Source organism: Balaenoptera borealis (assembly GCF_965194805.1).
Source record: "Balaenoptera borealis genome assembly, contig: HAP1_SCAFFOLD_1288, whole genome shotgun sequence".
Taxonomy (NCBI): Eukaryota; Metazoa; Chordata; class Mammalia; order Artiodactyla; family Balaenopteridae; genus Balaenoptera; species Balaenoptera borealis.
In genome coordinates, this window is record NW_028122931.1 from 70,237 (window position 1) to 87,375 (window position 17,139).

General features: G+C 58.2%; 1 pseudogene across 1 annotated transcript in view; it reads right to left on the bottom strand.

Moving 5' to 3' along the window:
• Positions 1 to 9,732: 9,732 nt before the first annotated feature.
• LOC309621967 (thimet oligopeptidase-like) overlaps positions 9,733 to 17,139 on the bottom strand; it is a 56,132-nt pseudogene continuing 48,725 nt past the window's right edge. Inside the window, exons 2-8 of the transcript in view lie at positions 13,019 to 13,154; positions 12,443 to 12,818; positions 12,168 to 12,363; positions 11,112 to 11,154; positions 10,877 to 11,005; positions 10,102 to 10,240; positions 9,733 to 9,888 (exon numbers count right to left, since the gene is read on the bottom strand). The product of the transcript in view is annotated as a thimet oligopeptidase-like (transcript). The remainder of the gene's footprint in view (positions 9,889 to 10,101; positions 10,241 to 10,876; positions 11,006 to 11,111; positions 11,155 to 12,167; positions 12,364 to 12,442; positions 12,819 to 13,018; positions 13,155 to 17,139) is intronic.

A 17,139-nucleotide genomic window follows, 5' to 3' on the forward strand; every position in this document is an offset into this window, starting at 1 on the left:
CCCGTGAGCCACAACTGCTGAGCCTGCGCGTCTGGAGCCTGTGCTCCGCAACAAGAGAGGCCGCGATGGTGAGAGACCCGCGCATCGCGATGAAGAGTGGCCCCCGCTTGCCACAACTAGAGAAAGCCCTTGCACAGAAACGAAGACCCAACACAACTAAAATAAATAAATAAATAAATAATTTTAAAAAAAAGTTCTTCAAAATTATTAAAAAAAAAAAAAAAAAAGAATGGAGTTTGGAGAGCTTCTGGATTGGTGTACCCAGGGAGGTGCCAGGTGGGACAGCATGGAAGCTTTGCACCCCTTTCCCCATACCTTGCCCTGTGCGTCTCTTCCATATGGCTGTTCCTGAGTTAGATCTTTTTATAATAAACTGGTAATCTAGAAAGGAAAAAAAAATATTATATATATATATATATATTTGGTCATCTCATATATATTTGGCTTTCCAAAAGTCACCTCATTAACATAACAAAAGGCACCTTTTTTAAAAAATTAATTTTATTTGAGCGTAGTTCTGCTGTACAGCAAAGTGAATCAGCTATACATATACATATATCCCCTCTTTTTTGGATTTCCTTCCCATTTAGGTCACCACAGAGCATTGAGTAGAGTTCCCTGTGCTATACAGTAGGTTCTCATTAGCCTGGAAGGGCGACGCTGCACTCTCCCCTCCGTTGCCAGGCAGGCTGTGCTTCTGTTACTGCAGCCCAAGGCCCCGAGAGCCTGCTCTGGTTCCTTAGGGGCCCCTGGGAGGGGTGTTTGTCACAGGTCTCTCCGCAAGCCCAGTTCTCTCGACCGTGACTGTCCTCGATTGCGGCGTCTGCTACACGGCCTGGGTCAAAGAGCCTAAAAGTGCGGGGATTGGGACCCAACCTGGTAGGAGGAACTTGAGTCCCGTGATCCCCCTAAGCCCCTGTAACCCTGCGGTGGGCGTGGGTCCCCCTCAAGTCACGCTGCCTCCCACACCCACAGCTTCCTTCTGTCTTTGGCTGAGTCCCCTCTGGTTCCTCAAATGGCCACCAGGTGGGAGCAGAGACCTGCGGTGAGGCTGGGACTGAGGCCTCCTTGAAGATGGGCTAGGAGGGCTCCAGGCAGGGCTGGGGGCCTCTCTCACTGGGGGTCTGGGCTTGCCGGGTGGCTGGGAGCTGGGTGCGTGCCTGGGGGTGCAGGCCTCTTTTGGGGTGAGTGTGCTGTGACTGCGTGGGGTGTAGATGGGCACACCTGTGTGCAGAGGCCTCTGCAGCTGTTGGGTGCGTGTGCCCTTGAGCATGCCCGTGTGCAAGCATGCAGGGGGTACCTGTGTGTGACTGTGGGGCCTGGGTCTGCAGAATCCTCCCTGTTCCCCTGCAGGCCTGAGAAGGCTGACGATTGGGATAGCCTGGCCCTTGAACTTTATGTTTCCAAAGCGGCAGGTGGCTCCGAGGCTCGGACCTCAGGACCCCCTGCCCGCTGCGTTCCCTTAGGCTGTGTCCAGCCAGTGTGGCGGCTTGTCCTACTTTGCCAGGTTTGGGGTCCTGCTGAGCCTTTTTTATTTATTTATTTATTTTAACATCTTTATTGGAGTATACTTGCTTTACAATGGTGTGTTAGTTTCTGCTGTGTAACAAAGTGAATCAGTTATACATATACGTATGTTCCCATATCTCTTCCCTCTTGCATCTCCCTCCCTCCCACCCTCCCTATCCCACCCCTCTAGGTGGTCACAAAGCACCAAGCTGATCTCCCTGTGCTCTGCGGCTGCTTCCCACTAGCTCTCTGTTTGACGTTTGATAGTGTATATATGTCCATGCCACTGTCTCACTTTGTCACATCTTACCCTTCCCCCTCCCCATATCCTCAGGTCCATTCTCTAGTAGGTCTGTGAGCCTTTTGATTTGTGTCAGGATGGGGACTCGTTGCTGTTCCTGGGGGCCTCGGGGTAGGAAAGGCCAACAGTGCACTGGGGGTGCTCCTTAGCCCCAGGCTGGGGGTTCGGGGAGGGGGAGGGCCGCCACACCGGAGTTTGTGCCCCTGGTCCTGCCAAGCCACTGGGAGGGTGGATGCTAGCCCACTTGTCACCCGCTTAGCATCCTGGGCTTCCAAGGTCCTCCTCCAGCCAGGCCCGTTTCCCTGCTCCCTTTGGTGCCTTTCTACTGCCCTCACTACCTCCACCGCCCTCTTCCGTTCTCCCTGAAAACCACGCTAAGCAGACATTTGTCAAGGTCACAGTGACCTCCATGCTGCCAAGCCCAGTGGACAATTCTCCGGCCTCCTCTGACTTGACCCTCAGCAGCACTTCAGGGGCTGGTCCTTCCCTCCTCCTGCCATCACTCCCTTCCGCAGCTCAGGAATTCCGCTCTCCTGGTTTTCCTTCTGTCCCGCTGGCCCTCCCTCTCAGCCTCCTTTGCTGGTCCCTGATCTCTCCAAGTCTGGGTGCCCCATCCCTACACCTCTTCTGTCTCCCTCTTTAAACGCCCACTTCCTTGGTGATCTCATCCAAGCTCATGGCTTTCAAATGACTCCCGTTGAGTATAATTTAATTAGTTGGTTTTTTATCATCTGTCTTCTCCCAAAGGAAAGCAAGCTCTACAGGCAGGGCTTTTTTTGTCTTAAGTCAGGTTTATTAAGGTATAATTTACATACAGTTAATGTCACCCTTTTTAGTGTTCACTTCTGTAAGTTTTTGACAAACACGTATAGTTGTGAAACTGTCTCTGCCATCAATTACAGGACAGTTCCCATCACCCCCAAAAGTTCTCCATACCCTTGTGGTCATCCCCTCCCCCATGTCCCACCCTGGGCAGCCACTAATCTGTTCTTTTGTCCCTTTTCCCTAGTTGTGCCTTTTCTGAAAAGTCATATAAATGGGATTGTACTGCGTGTAACCTTTGGAATCGGCTTCTTCCACTTATCACAATGCACAGCGCATTTGAGATTCACCCATATTGTTGCAGCTGTGAGCCGTTAGTTCTTTTATTCTATTGTATTTTATTGCACAGCTTTGTTTATCTGTTCGGAGGGGGACCAGTTGTCCTGGTTTCCGTGGGAGGGAATGGTTTTTCTGGGACATGGGACTTTCAGTGCTAAAACCAGGGTGGTTGGTTATCTTAGTTCTTTAGTTGAGGGACATTTGGGTTGTTTCTAGGTTGTTGATGATTTTGAATACCTACTCAATATAACCAGTGACAGAGGGTTTTTTGGTGAACACAAATGTCCATTTCTCTTGGGTAAATACCTAGGAGTGGGGTTGCTCAGTTGGATGACGAGTGTACGTATCACTGTAAAAGAGGCTGCCAAGCTGTTCTCCAGAGTGGCTGTATTGTGTAGCATTGTGGGAGAATTCCACTTGCTCTGCATCTTAACCAGAACTTGGTAGTGTGTCAAAACAAATTAAAAACCGGTTTTTTAGCCATCTTAATAGGTGTATAATGATATCTCCTCACGGTTGGCAGAGATTTCCTTTATTCGCCTTGAGTAGTGTTGTGCCCCCAGTGCCTGGGTTAGTGCCTGCTATGTAGTAGACACTCAATGAATTTTTTTTTTTTTACTGAGTGAATGAATGTATGGATGGATGAATGAATGAAGTCAAAGGGGCTTCCGGTATCTAAATCTGTTATAGCAAATACATAGCACACGTACCGCCAATTCCCCCATGCCCCATTCTGTTTCCATGGCAGACGTCACTCATCAATTGAGCCATTTTATCCACCTGCTTCATTTCAGACAGGTACGATCCAGTCCTTTGTGTAGCAAGTGAGATGAGCCCCATGAGCTAATGCAGCTTTAGTTCAAGCCTCTCATTGGCTGAAGAAGAGGCCAGGCTCAGAGCAGGGTCCAAGGCTGCCCAAGGACTCACAGCGAGCCAGTGGCAGGACTAGATCTCCAGGCTGGGCTCTCCCCAGAAAAATGCACGACGTCTCTGACAAGGCTGGAGTAGGATGGGAGGCATGGACGTGGATCTGGGCTTGAGGCCGGGTTGGAGCATTGTGGAGTGCTCCCTGGGCCCCGGCCGGGTGGGAAGGCTGATGCCGGCGCTCTTCCTGCAGGTGCCCAGGAGCTGCTGGGATGGCCTACCCGCCCACGTTGGCTCCCTGGCCCAGCGGGCGTACTGGGCTCTGCTGAGCCAGCAGAGGGACCAGAGCATCGTGGCCCTGGGCCAGAGCGGTGCTGGCAAGACCACCTGCTGCGAGCAGGTCCTGGAGCACCTGGTGGGGATGGCAGGCAGTGTGGATGGCAGGGTCTCAGGTACAGTGGTCTCCAGGTGACGTGCAGCTGGGACGTGGTGGGGGCGGTGGCGTGGGGGAAGGGAAGGGAGAGTCAGAGGGGGTGCTGGGCGGCTCTTTCTTATATCTGCTCAGCTAGCGTTCACTGAGCACCTGTGTGCAGACCCTGTGCTGGCTTCTGGGCAGGGCCACCCCTAGTCTGTTGGGTACTTTTGTGTGAATTAGAAACAGGTACTCCTTGCCTAAGACACTCACTGCCACATGTGGAACCGTCGTCACGCATTGACATTGTTAGAACCAAACACTTGACCACCACGTTCTGGGCCATCATCCTAATAAGTATACAGGCCTATGGCTATCTGATATAAATGCTGTGCCCTTAGGTGTGGTGTCCTTGTGCAGCGCACAGCCCACTGGACTGTGCAGAGGACCCGATAAGTAAAAACAAAGACAAGGAGGCACTGACAGCCGGAAGGGAGACTCAGCTGCTCATCTGTGCCAGACTCCAGTGCTCTGCACCGCTTGCTGGCCGAGCTGGGGAGGGGAGAGGCGGAGGGAGCACAGAGAAGGGGCCGGGGGGCTTCCTTGAGGAAATGATGTTTGAGCTGGGCATTAAAGAAAGAGTTTCAACATTGTAAATCAACTATACTTCAATAAAAAATAGTGTCAGTTGGTGATAATAATTACAATATTGATGGGGATCGTGGTAAATGCTTGCTGAGGACTTACGCGCCAGGCTCTATTCCAAGCAGGTTAACTTATTTATTATTTAAAACATCCCTATAAGGTAGACATTATTATTATTTGAATTTTATAGATGAGGCCATTAAAACGCAGGGAGGTTAACCAGCTTGCCCAAGGCCACACAGCTCATACATCCTAGCACCGAGATTCAAACACAGACAGTTTGGCTCCAGAGCTGTTACCCCTGGGCCAGTGTCCTCAATGTATTGTTGCCCCTCTGAGGAGCCTTTTTAGTTGTTCTTTCTCCTAATCGTCTCCCACCGTGAAAAGTTAATGCCATAGATTCACCATATATTTGTTTATGCAGTGTGTGTGTATGTGTGTATATATATACAGACACACACAGACATGTGTGTGTGTGTGTGTGTGTGTATCTGTGCTCTATTCTATACATAAGAAAGGAAAACTGCCCCCATCCTCAAGAATCAGTTTCTGCCCTCTTGGGGGCAGTATTCCCCCTGCTGAGAATATATGGCCCAGGCAGTATTGCTTTTCTAATAATAACAAACAATACTAACACCACCACATTTGGAGCATGTTCTGAGCACTTTACATTATTAAATCTTTTAGTCTTTGTGGCAACCACATGAGGTAAGTAAGTACTATTATTACCCCCATCTTATAGATGGGGTATCTGAGGCACAGGGAGGTTAATTTATTCGCTCCAAATCAGGTGACTAACAACGGGGAGAGGCCATATTCAAGCTTGTTTAACCATTGTACTATCCTGCTTCTCCACTGGGCTTATTCCAATGCTTTATTGATCACCTGTTCTGCACCTGGCCCAGGTTAGAGCCCTGTGAGGAGCTGGGGATACAGCAAGGAGAGGCCCTCCCAGAATGTAGATCTGCTGAAAGTGTGTGTTGGGGGAGTGGGAGTCAGGCTAGGCTGTATCCAGGTGCCTAGCACATAGTGGGTGCTTGTTAAATAGTTATGTTAAAAAGCTTGGGACTGCTGGGCTTTTTGAGCTGGCTGTGATGGGCGTTCCCCGACAGCAGGTCCAAGAATGTTAATGCTCTGCCCTCCTCCTAGACTCCACCAGGCCCAGGAGGCCCTAGGGCAGCCCTTGTCACTCAGATCGTACCAATCCTAGGTGTGTGTATCTCCCCTACTGGGCTCACTCTTGCTCACCCCGCGCCCCTGCTTGCAGCACAGGGCCAGCCCAGCAGCGGAAGAGGTGTGGCTTAGAGCTGAGTTGGGGGAGTGGAGGGGCCCCTGCTGGGGCCTGGGGCCAGAATGGGGTCCTGTGAGAGGTGGGGGTGGCAGCACCCGGGCCACGGGTGATGCCCTGTCTGTGCCCCACCAGTGGAGAAGATTCGAGCCACCTTCACTGTCCTCCGGGCCTTTGGCTCCGTGTTCACCGGCCACAGCCGCCGTGCCACCCGGTGCTCCATGGTGATGTCACTGGACTTGAACGCCACAGGCCGAGTCACGGCCGCCCAGCTCCAGGTGAGGCCTCTGGGTGGGAGGGAGAGGGGGCTCTTTGGGGCTGCAGTAGCCTCAGCCCCACTCAGCAGGGCCCACGCCTCCAGCTGGGACCCTGGAATGTGTCTAAATGGTCATCGCTCCCCAGGCCAAGGCCAGCTCCTCCCCACCTCACTCAGTGCCCAGACATCTCCTCCCGGAGCAGGCCAGCTCGTCTGTGCCTCGGAGTATCACAGGGATGAAATATTCATGAGTAGATACATAATTCAGCCGCTCATTAGCTGGGTCTTAAAAGCGTAAGCTGAAATTAAACAGGCGCTCGCTGGCCTTCTGCGGCAGCCCGTGTGTGACAGGCACATGGCCTGTTTGTTCCTCTCTCTGAAATCACCTGGCTCCTCCCCTTCCCCCCCCCCCCGCCCCCACCAACATTCTGTTTGAACAGAAAACAGGATTAGGTTATTAGAAGGGTTGTTTGTATGTGGAGCTAGGAGAATACCCAGACTCGCTGGTGCACGATAAATCCCTTTCTGTCCCGGCCCTGAAAGTCTACCGTGCATCACCATGTGGGTCAAGTTATTAAGGGCTTCGGTTGCATAAGAGTGTGTTGGAGGGCGGCTCTGGGTTAATTGTTAGTACCCTTGGATTCCTTCATCGGAATGAGCCCGTTGCATTCGTTGATTGCCTGCGTGGACGCTGAATCAGTGAGACAAAGGCCTGGCACGTTTTGATTTGGAGGCGTCCAGCCAAGTTGGGGCCTGAGGTGCTGCCTCGAAGAGTGGGCCTGGGGGTTGGTGGGGGTGTGCGGGCAGCCTAGCGGGGCCTCGTGCTGACCGGCGCCTGTCCTCTCCCCTGGCAGACGATGCTGTTGGAGAAGAGCCACGTGGCCCGGCAGCTGGAAGGGGAAGGCAGTTTCAAGGTTTTCTCCCAGATGCTATCCGGATTGGACCTGGCTCTCAGGTGAGCGACTGGGCTGAGCAGGGACAGCCGAGGGCAGTGAGACAAAGGGCCTCCGCTCTCCAGGGCCCCAGCCCTGCCTCTGCCCAGAGGTGAGAGGCAGTGGAGCCCAGTGGTTAGGAATCTGGCCTCTGATTCTTGCTGCCTGGTACTGCTCCTGGGCTGGGTGAACCTGGCCAGGTGTCACCTGCTCTGAACCTCCGTTTCTTCCTCTGTAAAGTGGAAATAGTACCTTGACTGCTGACCTTACAGGATTAAGTGAGATAATTCACATATGGCTCTTTATACACGCTGGGGGGTGGTGGTGGATGTCTGCTGTGACGGTGACATTTTGGTACAGGTTCTGACAGCAGCGTGGGAGGTGGGCAAGGAACAGCAGACCCCAAATCTTCCAGAAGCTCCTAAACTCTGTGAGAGCCTTGGGTGCACCTGAGGTAGCTCAGGGCGAGGAGGCACCAGGTGGAACAGCAGAGAAGCCACAAGACTCATCTGGGAGGGCCTTCTGGGGGAGGTGGCCCAGGGAGTCATCTCTGCCCCTCGCTGACTCCTGGGAATTCTTGGACATGTGGCTCCCTGTCTCTGAGCCTTGGTTTCCTCATCTGTTGAACGAATGAGTAAGGTTCTATCTAGTGAAGCTCCAGGGAGTGCTCACCCCAGGCGAGGGGTGATAATTTTCAATTTGCCTCTGCGTCCCCCATCATTTGTCTCCTGCCTTCCACCCCCGTCTGAAGGGCAGGCCCAACCTGTCCTGAGCCTCCTGGCTAAGGCCAGAGGGGCACCTTACCCTTTGGAGAGAGGGCAGATTAGGGAGGAAACTCCCAGTTTTCAGAGCAGGGTAACTGAGGAGTAAGGAAGCTTCTGGAAGGCCTTCACTTAAGAAGGGCCCATTGAGGGCAGCAAGTGAGGAATATTCGGGAGGCAGGGCCAGGGCCTGAGGCAGACCCCGGGGCCACCTGGGGCACTCTGTGGAGCCCCGTGCCATGATGCCCACCTGCCCTGCCAGGCCACTGGTGTGGGTGGGTCCTCCCTTACTTCTGGTCCCTTCTCTGTTTCCAGGACAGAACTGTACCTGCACCAGCTGGCAGACAGCAGCTCCTTCGGCATGGGCGTGTGGCCTAAGGTAAAGAGGAGGTCCTTCTGGGTGTGAGTGGGTGTCTGTGTCCCCATGGCCAAGATGGGCGGGTCCCCTGTGTGGCTCGTCCCTCTGCCACTGGGGTGAGTAGTTGGCAAGGGCTGGTCACGTGGGGGAGGCAGGGTTGCCTTTATGGGGCCTGGGCTTGTCAGGGAAATGAGTCTTGTGCTAATAAAGGGAACCAGGAGGTGGTTTGTGTAGAGGTTAGGGCGCGGTCTCCGGGACAGGCTGTCTGGGTTCAAACCCCGGCTCTGACACTTACTGGATATGAGACCTCAGGCATGGACCCTAGCCTCTCTGAATGTCTGTGTCCTCTTCGGTAAAATAACAACAGAACGGGCGGGCAGGCTGAGGGGAGGACAGAGCGTGGCACGGCCTGCCCGCCTGGGCCACGGGGAGAAGGTCGGGGCGCCGCCCGCGCCCTCGTTCCGCTGCCTGGCGTCCTTTGTGGAGGCAGGGCTCCCAAGGAGCTCAAAGGCCAGGGAAGGACACACGGGACGGTCCAGAGCCACCCTACCGCTCCAGTGGTGCAGCACCCTCTCTGAATTCCTACTGCCACCAAAACACATCCCTAAGGCCTTTGGGAAGAATTGCTAGGACCCAGGAAGGCGGCCCCTTGCTGTGGTCCAGACTTCAGCAGCTGCCGATGACCAGAGGGAGCCAGCCGGCCGGCCGTGAGCAGGAGGACAGGACACGGGGACAGGGACAGCCCCAGCCGGGCTTCCCGCAGCTGTGCCCACCGCCAGAACCAGCTCCAGCCAGTCACAGCCCCCGAGATGCCAAACAGAGACGGGCGAGAGGCCGGCAGGAAACTGACACCCCCTCACTGGAGAGCCTGCCCGGTCGGGGTGCGGGGCACCATCCCCGTCTGAACTCACCCCACAGCTCAGCCGTCTCCCAGTGACCCAGACGCGTCACCATGGCCCCAGGGCTGATCCCCGACCAAGGTCAGAACTCCCCCCAGTGTGACGGCCCCCATGCCACTCCTGTGGTGGAAGGGACGGCAGGCAGAGACCAGGAGTAGAGTCTTTTTTATTAATGGCTGCGTTTTCAAAGAACCGTTTTGTTACCAGGAAAGCTCCCCAGGAAGGGATTGCATTAGTGCAACAAGGGGGAGCCTTGATGCCAGGCTTTCCAGACACTTCCAGGTGGAGACTTTTGGCCTAGGCCGGCCGCCGGGGACTCGGGGGCTGGGAGGACACACGGCCCCTCCCCCGCCCCGACGGGGCGCTAAGGCACCCGGCCCGCCTGGGGGGGCAAAACCCCGTGCCGTCAGCAGGCCGGTGGCTTGCAGCCCTCAACCTGCAGCCCTTTGCTCAGGAGGAAGGCGTCCTGCATGGGGTCACAACCCAGGAAGAGCTTCACCATGCCCTTGGCATCCTCGGAGCCCCCTGGCCTCAGAATGCAGCTTCTGTAGTCCATGGCAACCTGAGGAGAGGGGGCGGGGCTGCAGGAGGGTGGAGCACCCCCTTCACGGAGGGTGTGGGTGTGGCCACCTCTGCTGTGACTCAACAAAGGGCAGGGGAGCAGGGGGTTCTGGGCAGGGCCCTCAGAGCCTGGCAGGCCCAGGCGGGCGGCAAAAGCATCTAGGCCCAGGCCAAGGACCTCCGTGTTGGTCTGCACGGCAGGCCGGCCTCTCACCTTGACACTCAGGATGCCCTCCTGCTTGAAACGAGTGTGTGGACCGTGTCCGCGGAGTACACCTCGCTGCACAGGTAGCCATAGGACTGGGCGTCGTAGCTTCCTGCCAGGTGGCCGAAGGTCGCAGGCAGGTGGGTCCCTGGGACACACGCGGAGAGGCTCCTGCCCGGCCCCCTGGCCGCTCCGTGCCCCTTCCCCAGAGCCCAGAGCTTGGGGCCTCAAAGCAGCCCTGTCTGAGTCCCCTGCCACTAGAGGGAGTATTGGCCCAACACTTCTAGAAAACGGGGACCTTGCGGGCAACTCAGTGGAGGGACACAAATCAATCTTTGCCGACTTTCTGCTGAAGCTCACGAGGGTTCACCCCTAAGCCTCTTACAGGGACAGCTGCCCGAGGCTCCGAGGGATGAGTCAGGGCTCGCCCTCCAGCACGGGGAGAGCGCGGGTTAAAGCGCTCACGAGGGAGTGAACTGCGTCTCCGCACCGACACGCTCGGGCAAACCTCGTCGACGCGTTCCGTCCGGGGTATGAAGCCCTCTCCTGCCTCTTCCAGGCTCTCCAGAAAGCACGTGCAGATACGCCCAGCCCACCCTCGGACTCCGCGGGCCACAGCTGGAGGGACCAGCCCAGGAACCCAGGCAGGAAGAGGCCAGAGGTCAGCGAGCCTCGACCAGAGCCCGTCAGTCGGTCCCCCTTCACACACCACCAGAGGATCCTCTTGACCTGGGCAGTAGCCGCCAACCGACCGCTAAGGTGGGCCCGGCGTGCGCTTGGCTACCTGGCGTGGCTGGGACCCCGAGGATCTCCTGGCAGAGGCGGGCATTGTCCTAGGCCGGGTCCGAGGGCGTCTGCGTGTGCAGGGCCTGGTCCACCTTGGCCAGGACGATCTGGCGCAGGTTGAAGAGGCCTGGAGGGCGGGAGGAAGGAGACGGGGGCGCTGGCACTGTGTCCAGGCCGCGCTTTCCAGCCGGGCGGTCCGGGAGCCCCTTTCCTTTCCCTCGGCCCGGCCGCACGGGGGTTGGCCAGCCGGGACTTGATGAGCTTGTCCAGCAGCTCCTGGGGGACGGCGCTGCTCGTGCCCCGCCGAGACTGGCAGCAGCGCCAGGGCTTCACAGGGCGCGGCGCTCCCGGCCCCAGAGCCTACCCTCTGGTTCTCATCCCCGGCTGTCACCAGAGTCGCAGGCAACGTGCCCTTCTTTTCGTTTGTCTTTTTTCCGGCCCTCGACCACGCAAAGGTGTGAAGCCCTGCCACTCGCTGCCACGTGGATGCACCGTGAGAACACGGTGCTCAGCGAGAGAAGTCAGACACAGAAGGACACACAGGGTGTGACCCCACTGAGGGGAAACGTCCAGAACAGGTAGATCCACAGAGTCAGAGTGGGTTCCTGGTTGTCAGGGACAGGGGAGGGGAGGGAATGATAACTAAGGGCGTGAGGGACCTTTTTGGGGTGAGGGAAATGTTCCAGAACAGGGCAGTAGTGACGGCTGCACAGCTCAGTAAAGTGTCCCCACGCGCTCCGGTTGCAGTCTGTGAGAGCATCGCTCTCAGGACGAAGGGCTGACTGCAGGAAGACTGAACGAGCACTGGGTCCTGGGCCCAGACGCTCATCTGGGGACCCCCCCCACATTGGGAAGTCACTGGGACTTGCTGAGCCTCCACCGAGACTGGCAGCAGCCCCAGGGCCTCACAGGGCGTGGTGCTCCCGGCCCCAGAGCCTAACCTCTGGTTCTCATCACCGCCTGTCACCAGCCTTGCATGCAACGTTCCTTTCTTCTATTTTGTCTTTTTTAAAGGCAACTCTTGAATACCTGTATTTAACATTGCAGGGAACCAGTCCTGACTCCTTGATCTGGGACTTCCAGCCTCCAGAGTCTCGAGGACATCCACTTCCGTTGTTTACGCGCCCAGTGCGTGGGGTTTGGTGATGGAAACTGACACCGAGGGCGTCTCCTCGTGCGGGGTGACATCAGCGGAAGAATCCCGTGGCGAGGGCCTGCCTGAGGACCACGGGAGAGCCCGGGCCCTCCCCGCCCCCTGCCTTCAGCCCCTCGCCCGCACCCTCCTGGGAGCGGAGCTGGTGCATCGCTTGCCAGAACTCATGGAAGTAGGTCTCCAGCTCATCATGCTGGAACAGGGAGGGCGGGTTGGGCGTAGGCTTGGTGAAGTTGGCCACCATGGCCGCGATGGCAATCTGGCGCCTCCCGTCCTGCTGCAGGCAGCCCGGCTGCAGGCCAAAGCAGGCCATGTGCCCGGACTTCCCTTCCCTGGGGAGGGACGCGGGTGAGGCCCCGCTACCACAGAGGAGCCCCGGCCCACGGCCAACAGGTTCCCCCACGCATGCACCGAGGGTAGAGGTCCAGGTAGAACTTGCTGATGGATGACCTTGCCCGAGGCCGCGTCCCGGACCGTGTAGAGCCTCACATCTTCATCTTCGTGACGCATGTTGGCGCCTTCCTCCAGGTCGAAGGTCAGCCCCAGCAGCTCCTGGGAGATGCCCAGCCGCCCGCGCGTGACCACCTGCATGGGGAAGGACTCATTGAGCAGGTACTGGTCCACGTGGTAGCGCGTCTCCTCCCCCTGGTTCATGTAGTAGCGCAGGTCCTAGACGTTGATGGGCCCGTCAAAGTGCAGGCCCCGCCTCTGGCACTCAGCCTTCTTTAGCTCCAGGATCAGGGCCGCTCCTGCTCCCCGAGGGGCTTCAGCTTCTGGGCCAGCTCATCTGCGGGCGGAGGGGAGAGGCTCAGCTATGTCCCTGTGGCAGCCGCCCAGCCGCCCCCCACCCCACGCCCCTCGAGGCAGAATGAAGGGTTGGGGAAGGCGACCCCCAAGGGCTGACACAGTGGGGTCTCAGGCAGCACCACGTCCAGTCAAGGTCCACCTGACCCCCGTCCCCACTGGGACTCGGGGAGGCGGGGTTACCTAGGAAAGTGGCCACCACCTGGCTGGTCTTGGCCATGTTCATCTCCAGCACAGAGTCGGCACGCGTGCTGAATCCCAGCAGGCGGGACTTCTGAGCCTGCAGCCTTACCAGCTCCCCGAGGATCGCGCAGTTCTCCTGGAACCCAGAGACAGCCAGCGCTGGGGACCGTGGGCCACGCCCTCCCCACAGGCCCCGGGCCAGGTCTCTGTGGGTGGGAGGGCTCTCAGGCCACTGGCGGGCACAGCCAAACCCCCTCCCTCCTCCTCCTGGCCTGGATTTCTAGACACTTTGGTGCTGTCCTAACATGTGGTCTTTATGAACACAGGTCCTTTTGGAACCAGAAACGGCGTGAACCATGATGAGCTCTAAGGCCAAGGGCAGGAAGAAATGTGACCAGGCTCTCCAGGAGCCACCCAGGGGCCTCCCCGGGCTCAACAATACAAACTTGGCTGCCGTGCAGACAGCAGCTCATCCCCACGGCGCCCGAACACCCAGCCCCTGGACGGCGAGAGACCTGTTGCTGCAGGTGCCCCGTGGTTGGCTGGTGAGGCCTGGCCCCAGGCGTACGCCACCTTCTCTGGGGCCACCTCTCTGGGTCTGCGGTGGGGTTCTCCTGGGAGCCCCCAGTCACCACAGGACCAACGTGGCCTGTCTGCAGCCCAAGAAGGTGGGGACACAGGTCTGTCCCCCGTGGACATCACCCGCGAGGCCGAGCAAGCACCAGTGGTGTCTGCGGGGAAGATGAAGGGCTCATGCACAGCCCCCATCTACTGAAGATGCTAAACGGGAGAAGCACAGACTGCAGCCACATGCGGTATGGACCAAACGCAAGTGTCCTTGCAGGAACCGATGTCTGAATGTCGAGGCTGTTCCCGGGCCACAGTGAGAAGGCCCAGGCCCCACGCAAGGCACAGAGAGGGGATGGGGGGAACATCTGCGAATCTGAGCTCATCGGGCATCACCCCAGAAGGAGAGGGAGAGAGCCAGAAGGAGATACGGAGGGAGAGGGAGAGAGAGGGAGGTACAGACGTCTCTCCTTTCCCTGGGGGTTCTCTAGTGCAGCCAAGCCTGAAAACCACTGCATTTCGGGAGATGGGTCCTCGTGGAAAAGTTAAATAGTAGCTCATGGCATTATCGACACATATTAAAATGGCCCCAAATCTTGGGGAGTCAGGGAGGGGAGCTGGCGGCTGCCTCGTAAAGGAGGAGAGATTGGGCGTCAGAGGAGGTGCCTGCCTCCACCACCTCCGCCGCCGCTGCCCCTCCCCCAGGGCCCCGCAGACTTCATCTCCCAGCTGTGGTCCTGGGCTGGAAGGCAGCGGGGAGGTCAGGCCGTCCCAAGCATCAACGTTGACTTCAGGGCTGATCTGAAAGGCGCCTGGTGTTTGTTGAAGCAGAAAAAAGAGAAAGCAGTGGGCAGAGGATGGGAGGGGGAGGGAGCCCCCATCAGCCCTTCTCCCTGTCTCCCTCTCTGTCTCCCTCCCTCCCTCCCTCCCTCCCTCTACCTCCCTGCCTCTCACTCTCCCTCCATCTCTCCCTCTGCCTCTCTCCCTCCCTCTCTCCCTGTCCCTCTTGCCCTGTCCTGTCCCTCTCTCCCTCCCTCCATCCCTGTCTCTCTTTCCCTGTCCCTCTCTCCCTCTCCCTCTATCCGTCCCCCCTCCCTTTCCCCGTTTCCATCTCCCTCTCTGCCTCCCTCTTTCCCTGTCCCTGTTTCCCTGCTCTGCTCTCCCTCTCCCTCTTTCCCTCTCCCTCTCTCCCTGTCCCCCTTTCCCTGTCCCTGTTTCCCTGTTCCGCTCTTCCTATACCTCTTTCCCTCTCCCTCTCTCCCTCTCGTGCTCCCTCTCCCTCTCCCTCTCCCTCCACCTCCTTCCCTCTCCAGAGAGGGAAGGAGGTGGAGGGAGAGGGACAGGGAGCAGGAGAGGGAGGGGGGAGAGGGAGAGAGGGATAGAGGGAGGGAGAGGGACAGGGAGCAGGAGAGGGAGGGGGAAGAGGGAGAGAGTGATAGAGGGAGGGAGGGAAAGACAAAGACATCTCTCCCTCCCTCCCTCCCTCCCTCTCTCCCTCCCTCTCTCCCTCCCTCTCTCCCTCTTCCTCGCTCCCTCTCCTCCCTCTCCCTCCGTCTCTCCATCTCCCTCACTCCCTCCCAGAGACAGAGAGACGAAGAGGCAGAGACAAGGGAGAGGGAGAGAGGGAGAGGGAGAGAGAGGGGGAGAGAGGGAGAGACGGAGAGAGGGAGAGAGAGAGAGGTCTCTTCCTCCCTTTCCCTCTCTCCTCCTTCTCTCCCTCTCTCCCACTCTCCCTCTTCCCTCTCCCTCCCTCCCCCCTCCCTCTCTCCCTCTCCCCCTCTCCCTCGTCTCTCCCTCTCCCTCCATCTCTCCCTCTCTGGGAGGGAGTGAGGGAGAGGGAGAGACAGAGGGAGGGAGAGGGTGAGACAGAGGGAGGGAGAGGGAGAGAGGAAGAGAAAGGGCGAGGGAGGGAGAGGGAAGGAGGACGAGACGTCTCTCCCTCTCCGTCTCCCTCCCCCTCCCTCTCTCCCTCTCCCTCCCTTCCTCTCCCTCTCCCTCTCCTAGAGGGAGGGAGGGAGAGGGAGAGACAGAGGGAGAGGAGAGGGGGAGTCGGAGAAGGAGGTAGGGAGAGGGAGAAGGCGAGAGGGTGCCTGCTTCCCTCTCTGTCTCCCTCCCTCCCTCCCTCCCTCTCCGTGTCCCTGTCTCCCCCCTCTCCCTCTCCCTCTGTCTCTCCCTCTCTGGGAGGGAGAGAGGGAGAGGGAGAAGGAGGGAAAGTGATGGAGGGAGGGAGAGGGAGAGAGGGTGAGGGAGAGAGGGAGAGAAGGAGGAGAGAGGGAGAGGGAGGGAGGAAGAGAGCTCTCCCTCTCTCCCCCCTCTCTCCCCCTCCCTCTCTCCCTCTCCCCCTCTCCCTTGTCTTTGCCTCTCCCTCCGTCTCTCCCTCTCTGAGAGGGAGTGAGGGAGACGGAGAGACGGAGGGAGAGGGAAAGGGAGGAGAGGGAGGGAGGGAGAGACGTTTCCTCCCTCCCTTTCCTCCCTCTTCTCCCTCTCCCTCTCCGTCTAACTCTCCCGCTCCCTCCATCTCTCCATCTCCCTCACTCCCTCCCAGAGGGAGAGGGGAGGGAGAGAAGGAGAGGGAAAGAGGAGAGGGAAGAGGGAGAGGAAAGAGGCAGAGGAAAGAAGCAGAGGGAAGAGGCAGAGAGGGAAGAGGGAGAGAGGGAGAGGGAGAGAGAGGGGGAGAGAGGGAGAGACGGAGAGAGGGAGAAAGAGAGAGGTCTCTTCCTCCCTTTCCCTCTCTCCTCCTTCTCTCCCTCTCTCCCACTCTCCCTCTTCCCTCTCCCTCTCTCCCCCCTCCCTCTCTCCCTCTCCCCCTCTCCCTCGTCTCTCCCTCTCCCTCCATCTCTCCCTCTCTGGGAGGGAGTGAGGGAGAGGGAGAGACAGAGGGAGGGAGAGGGTGAGACAGAGGGAGGGAGAGGGAGAGAGGAAGGGAAAGGGCGAGGGAGGGAGAGGGAAGGAGGGCGAGACGTCTCTCCCTCTCCGTCTCCCTTCCCCTCCCTCTCTCCCTCTCCCTCCCTTCCTCTCCCTCTCCCTCTCCTAGAGGGAGGGAGGGAGAGGGAGAGACAGAGGGAGAGGAGAGGGGGAGTCGGAGAAGGAGGTAGGGAGAGGGAGAAGGCGAGAGGGTGCCTGCTTCCCTCTCTGTCTCCCTCCCTCCCTCCCTCCCTCTCCGTGTCCCTGTCTCCCCCCTCTCCCTCTCCCTCTGTCTCTCCCTCTCTGGGAGGGAGAGAGGGAGAGGGAGAAGGAGGGAAAGTGATGGAGGGAGGGAGAGGGAGAGAGGGTGAGGGAGAGAGGGAGAGAAGGAGGAGAGAGGGAGAGGGAGGGAGGAAGAGAGCTCTCCCTCTCTCCCCCCTCTCTCCCCCTCCCTCTCTCCCTCTCCCCCTCTCCCTTGTCTTTGCCTCTCCCTCCGTCTCTCCCTCTCTGAGAGGGAGTGAAGGAGACGGAGAGATGGAGGGAGAGGGAAAGAGAGGAGAGGGAGGGAGGCAGAGGGAGGGAGGGAGGGAGAGACGTCTCCTCCCTCCCTCTCCTCCCTCTTCTCCCTCTCCCTCTCCCTCTCCCTCCAA